Raw genomic sequence first — 6,720 nt, 5'->3', positions numbered from 1 at the left:
TATACTAATTTATAAAACATATACACATGTATACATTAAATATATACATCTATATAAGATATATACACATATATACGCATCATTCAATATATATGTCATACGTTAAATAAAATATATAGTACAATATACATATATATATACTACAATATGTATATATATATATATATATATACAGTTATGTACTAATTTGTAAAACATATACACTTATATACGTTAAATATATACGTCTAGAGAACATATATACACATATATACACAACATTCAATATATATGTTCTACTTTAAATAAAATATATACTACAATATACATACATACATACATATATATATATATATATATATATATATATATTACAATATGTATATATATAGTTATATACTAATTTGTAAAACATATACATTTGTATACATTAAATATATACATCTGTAGAAGATATATACACATATATACAAACCATTCAATATATATGTACTATTTTAAATAAAATATATAATACAATATACATATATATATATATATACTACAATATGTATATATATAGGTATATACTAATTTGTAAAACATATACACTTGTATATGTTAAATATATACGTCTATAGAAGATATATATACATATATACACTTCTGTAGAAGATATCCAATTTATAAAACATATACACATGTATACGTTAAATATACACTTCTATAGAATATATATGCACAAATATACAAAACATATGCTACTTAATATAATAAATTAATAATATTTGATAGTAAATTAATAATATATTAGATGTAAGTTTTTAATTTAAAGTAGAAAACTAGAAATTCAATTTAAAATTTTAAATCGTTAAAAGAAAAAATATAAAAAGCAAAGACTAAGGAGTGAATGAATTTGGGGAATTTTATTGATTGCAAAATGATCCAAAATTTATAATTTACATGAATGAAAAATCTACAAATTATACATCATTTTTTCCAACTCATTCATGTTAATATTAACGGGAACTTGCATAGGATAGTCGAAGTCAACGGGGACAAAACCATGCATTGAACTTGATTCTGCTGAGTTCTCCCGTGAAGTCATAATTTCTTCAAGTTTCAGCTCGTCGCTCGGCTCCGGTTCCATTCCTGGTTTTCTTCTTTCCGCTCTAATTCAATCTCTGAGGCAAACTAGAACATTCATTTCATTGCTTCCCAATGAGTGCCGGTTGTCTCCACGCTGTTGTCGTCCCTGACTAAAGGCGCTCTCTGATGCAACAGATGACATTGGAACATTCAAGATATCTATAGCTAATCTTGAAAGCGCAGGATATTGTGTTTCATTACTCCTCCACCAATCTAACGTGTTGATCCGTCGTCTGCGATCCTCTGGTGCCGTCCGAAGATAGTATTTCAACTCTTCCCGATAAGTTGATGTGTAAGTTCTCTCATCAACACTGTTCCAAAAATTTAAATCATAAAACAAATCAGAAAAAACACTATGTGCCGACCTTTTAGAAGACGATGGCTCCTCGAGAGGATGAGGAGCGACAGTTGGAGTGATATTTGTAGGTACGACTAAATCAAATAAATCAGCATAGTGATTATATAATTTTTCTATGTAATCCTTTGCATCAGCCGTAGCCATCCACAAATCAGGTTGTACTTGTTCAAAATCATGGTTAGCATTTATTTCTAAGTTAGTATAAATAAGAGTACTAAAGTGGCACATATTATTATATTTCATGCACGGATTTAGCATAGCACCAACCAAGTAAATAGGGGGAATCGGGAAAAAATATTTTTTAAATTTCGTAAATATGGCGCCAACAGCTTCTTTATAACCTTCTTTATTTTTATATATTCTTTGAGCAAACCAGAAATATAGGCTATATATGCCAAAATATTACAAACGGTCGGATAATAAGCATCGAAAAATTCAACCGTAGCTACATAAAATTTTTCTAAAAACTTAACAAGACCATTAATTACAACCCAATCAGAATTATGTAGCATGCAATCAGCAGAATCAGCAAATGAACCGCAATGTTGGTTAAAAGCTAGTGTAATAGGAATTCTATATTTATAACAAGTTTTTAAAAATTCATACGTAGAATTCCATCTAGTATCAATTTCCTCAGGCATCAAAATCGGTGTAAGTCCATTTTCTTGACATTTAACTTTAAATTCTCTAATTCTCGATGTACGATTATTTCCATGAATAAAACCAATGGCAAGACGAATTTTTTCAATATAAAGCTCAAAAATCTGAAGACCATCTTTTACAATTAAATTATATATGACATGCACACTTAATATAAAAAATTTCAGGCAAGGGCGGAGATATAACGTAGATTTTTTTTTTTTTATAGTAGTCTTGTTGTTAGAAGCATTATCAAAAGCAATACATAAAATTTTATTTTCGATACCATAATATCCGGCAATTTTAACAATAGAATCAACAATAAATTGTCCAGTATGTTTACGATCTTCATCATATAAAAAAGGAAGAATATGTTTTTCCATAACGAAATTACTATCCATCCAATGACATGTAACGGTTAAATAATCATTTTTAGTTACAGCACGACCAAGATCAGAAGTTAGGGACAATCTACATTAAATATTTTTTAACAATGTTGATAAATAAAAATAATATTGTGAATGAAGTCTAAAAATATCAGAGCGTCAAGTAGTTCTAGGAATACCGTTAAAGATAGGATTATAAATTGCTTGTATATAACGAATAAAGGCATCAGAAGAAGAAAAATTAAAAGGCAAACAACCCACAGCTACCATTTTAGCTATTTCTTCCCGGTCCCTCAATTTATTATACTTCTTCGCTACTTGACCGGTTGTTGGGTCCATTCTAGTTTGCGTTGGCCCACCAACATCCCCACCACCTTGTGTGATATTTAACTCTCTTTTGTGATCTTCAGCTATATGTCTCATGAACGTACCTGTACCCCCTTGCTTGCCTCCACTTCTATGCTTATATATTTGTTGACAAATATTGCATTCCACCTCAATATCTGATATACGTTCAAAAAATTGCCATGCAACACTAGTTCTTTTACGAGGTCTTGGGGCACTGGGAGGATGGGGAGGGAGATTAACCGATTTAGATCTAACGTTAGCATCTCCTACTGCGGGTGTCTCAGCAATATTTTCATTATCTTCGTCTAAATTAACCGCATCTACTTCATTTTCTTCTTCTATACCGTAATTTTCCTGAGCTTCTACATAATCCATATCGTGAGCACCCACACCTATTTCTTCCTCAAAAGGTTTACCAAGCGGTACCGGAGGCGAAGGCACATGGGTATATCTACTACTTGAAGTACCTCTACCGCTAGTAATTCGCTTTTTACTACCACTACCGCTTCCGGGACAAAAATTTTTAACACCTTTAGTAGCGAGGTTTCTTAATTTATCCATAATATAAATTAGATTAAACTAAAAATATTCAAAATACACAAATATAATAAAATTAATTATTAAACAATTAATACAATAAATAAAAATTAAATGTAAGAGATGGAACGACAATACCAAATTTTGGAAGTATCCGAAGGTTGCAACTTTAGAAACTTCCTCTCGTACTTTGTAAACGAAAAATTAAAAAATTAAAGTGAACACTTTAAGAAATTAAATAAATTGAATATTTGAGAATTGAGAATTGAGATTTGAGAGAGAATGAGATTTGAGAGAGTGAAAAATTGTGTGAAAAATGATTTGAAGTTGTTGGGTATTTATAAAAAAAAAATTGGGATTAAAAGATATTTTTTAAAGTTAAATTTTTTTTTTAATAAATGGGCCCAAACTAGCCTTTTGGACCCAAAAACGGCTATATAGTCGTTGGGCCAACTGCTAGTTTGGCCCAAAATTCTTATTTTTTTTATTTTTTTTTTTAAAAAGAAAAGGTATCCGGGGAGGACCGGGCCGGTTAACCGGCGGGCCTGGACCAGGCTCAGTCCGAACCGGATTAGCCAGGCCCATTTTAAAAAAATAGTCGATCCGGGACCTAGAACCCTAAAGCCCTAAGCTTATTGGGCCGGGTTAGTAACAAGGGCCGGATCGGGCCGGATCAGGCCGAACCACTTGACACCCTTATATTTGACCAATAGATAAGATATATCTTAAGTGGAGAGCTTTCATTAAATGGCCTTGTGAATATGGATTAATCATGTCGATAGATTTCGAATATCATATGATTATATGTACCAATAAAAGGAAAAACGTAGAACAATAATAATTTATTAAACAACACACATATATAGGTTACAATCATTAAAAATATTATTTCAATGAACATATAGTAAAAGAGACAAGATGTATGTGTACTTCTTGGCATGCATAGAACTTATTTTTTATTCCAATTTCTTATTTGACGATTTTGCATCAAATGAAGCCTTGAACTTTAGACCCTGCAAATCACGATTCAAAATTAGAAAAATAGTTAATTTTTCCCCAAAAAAATAATTAAGAAATCCCGAAGATTTTGGCATAGAGCATTTTCCCCTTAATGGGCTCAACCAGCACGAATCTGAATTATTCAAGACTCTAAGCACAAGTAGAGTCAGAATTTGCAATTATGTGTTTGGAATTCTAGTCCTTTAATGTTATATGTTTCTAAATTAATAAGTTATACATATGTAATGAATTTTTTTAATGCAAATACAAATTTGAACCAAAGCTGCTTTCTTTAACCAAACTCGTAACATACACAGTAGCTCTACCCCATTCTTAAACAGGAACGGTGCTAGAGACCAAGGTACGGGTATGGTCGACTCTAAATAACCTTGGTTAAAACAACGTATTTATCATAAAAAAAATCATTTAATATGTATAAATTAGTAATTTAGAACTCTAACAATTTAAAAGGGCTAGAGTTCTGAATTCATATAAGCTTTGAATTTTGACTCTGCCCTTGACCCTAAATCGAGTACCGAACACCAAGTGAAAAACCTAATACAATAACAACATACCCAGTATATTCTCACCTTGTGGGTTTAGGGAGGGTAAAGTGTACGCAGACCATACCATTACCTCAGGTGAAGTAGAGAGGTTGTTTCCGATAGACCCCCGGCTCAAGACAGATAACAAATTTGCAAAATTCCCTTAACCCAATCATAATCAAAGATTACTTAATTTCAACTTACTGATTGAAATTGATCTTGACTTTTCCAGCATCAAGATTTGCAATTTGTGAAAATGCTTCTTGAGAAAGATCAATTGTTCCTCTACATCCAGGAGGACAATAATCAACAACTTTAACAACAACACTTTTTCCAGTACAAGGTCTTAGAACACCTTAATTAGTAGGACCAGTACAAGTTACTCTATACATTCTACCACATGCTGCCCTATTTCCCCATATTGTATCACTTGCTGCAGCTATCATTACTCCATTGTCTTGATATCCATAACATGATGAGGCTGCAACGCAAAGAATTTAGCTACTAACTTCATCGTTAACCTGTTGCTAAATAATCAGAGTCAGTCTTGAAGTAACTGGTAATAAAGTTGTTGTCATGTGATCAGGAGGTCACGGGTACAAGCCCTAGAAACAGCCTCTAGACCCTTGTGGTTCGACCCTTCCATGGATCCCACACATAGCGAAAACTTTAGCGCACGAGGTTGTCCCGGATAAGTAACAATCTTTTGTTGTCTAGCAAAAGATGTTGTTTGTAGCTAATTTTGATTTTCTTTTTGTGCAATGTCTATTAATAATAGGTGAGATAAAAATTTTCAAGTACTTATTCACTTTTCCTACAACTATTATTGTTTAGCAAAAGATGTTTTTTGTCAAAATTAAGTAAAGACAGATTAATTTGAATTTAACAACTTTTATTCAATGTCCACTTGCATTGATATTTTTCATGTATTATTAATTGTTCACTTTTTCTATCGCTATTATTGTTTAAAGATGTTTGTAGATCGAGAAATCCTTGAATTTAACATCTTTCATTCAATACACATTTGAATTTATGTTTGCCTAATTGCCCCCTTATTAATTCACCAAGTTCATTAGGTAATTAGGACAACATAAACTTCAGTTGTGCACTAAATAAAAGTCGTCAAGTTCAGAAGGATCCCGATATATAGTGTCTTAAGTAAATGAAGTAAAAATTCACACTGAAAATAATCATAATACTTAGATAATAAACGAGTATGTATACAGAAGATACATATCATTTAAACTTATTATAAATTTTGGTATAAACATTCAATAAAAATAAAATTTTACCACAATATAGATTTTATTATAAGAATTTATTATACTGACGATACATATAATCTAGTTTGATTAGCGATTAGATATACTCACGAACATATGGAGCAGTGTAATATGTGGCTGTCCCCTCATCTGCAAATGCCACTGAGTTAATACAAAAATATATGCCAACTACAAGCAAAATAAAATTTTGTGCTCCCATTTTTATTTTTTTATTATGTTTTGTGATTTTTTTTTTTAGCTTATGGTGAATATTGAAGGCATATTTTCCCACTATTTATAGATAGAAAAATCACTCAAAACTCATGGTTACTATTCCAAGTCAATTTCTTGAGTTGCTAGCTATATAGTCAGTACAAGGTATATAGCAGCCCATGTGATTAATTGATTGGTAATTAGTTAATTGTTGGAGGGTAAAATGGTCAAAACATATTAATTGCATAGGATATTTTTTATCTAATTAATAAATGTATGATATGTGTTACGAGATCATCTATAGTTAATCAATACTCTCTCCCTTC

The 6,720-nt window shown here is 31.2% G+C and overlaps 1 pseudogene; it reads right to left on the bottom strand.

Annotated features, from left to right (window-relative positions):
- Positions 1-4,202: 4,202 nt before the first annotated feature.
- On the bottom strand, positions 4,203-6,472 carry LOC107852224 (annotated as a pseudogene).
- Positions 6,473-6,720: the final 248 nt, after the last annotated feature.

The sequence above is a fragment of the Capsicum annuum genome, chromosome 7, assembly GCF_002878395.1.
Source record: "Capsicum annuum cultivar UCD-10X-F1 chromosome 7, UCD10Xv1.1, whole genome shotgun sequence".
Classification (NCBI taxonomy): domain Eukaryota; kingdom Viridiplantae; phylum Streptophyta; class Magnoliopsida; order Solanales; family Solanaceae; genus Capsicum; species Capsicum annuum.
This window is presented reverse-complemented; position numbering and strand designations above follow the sequence as displayed.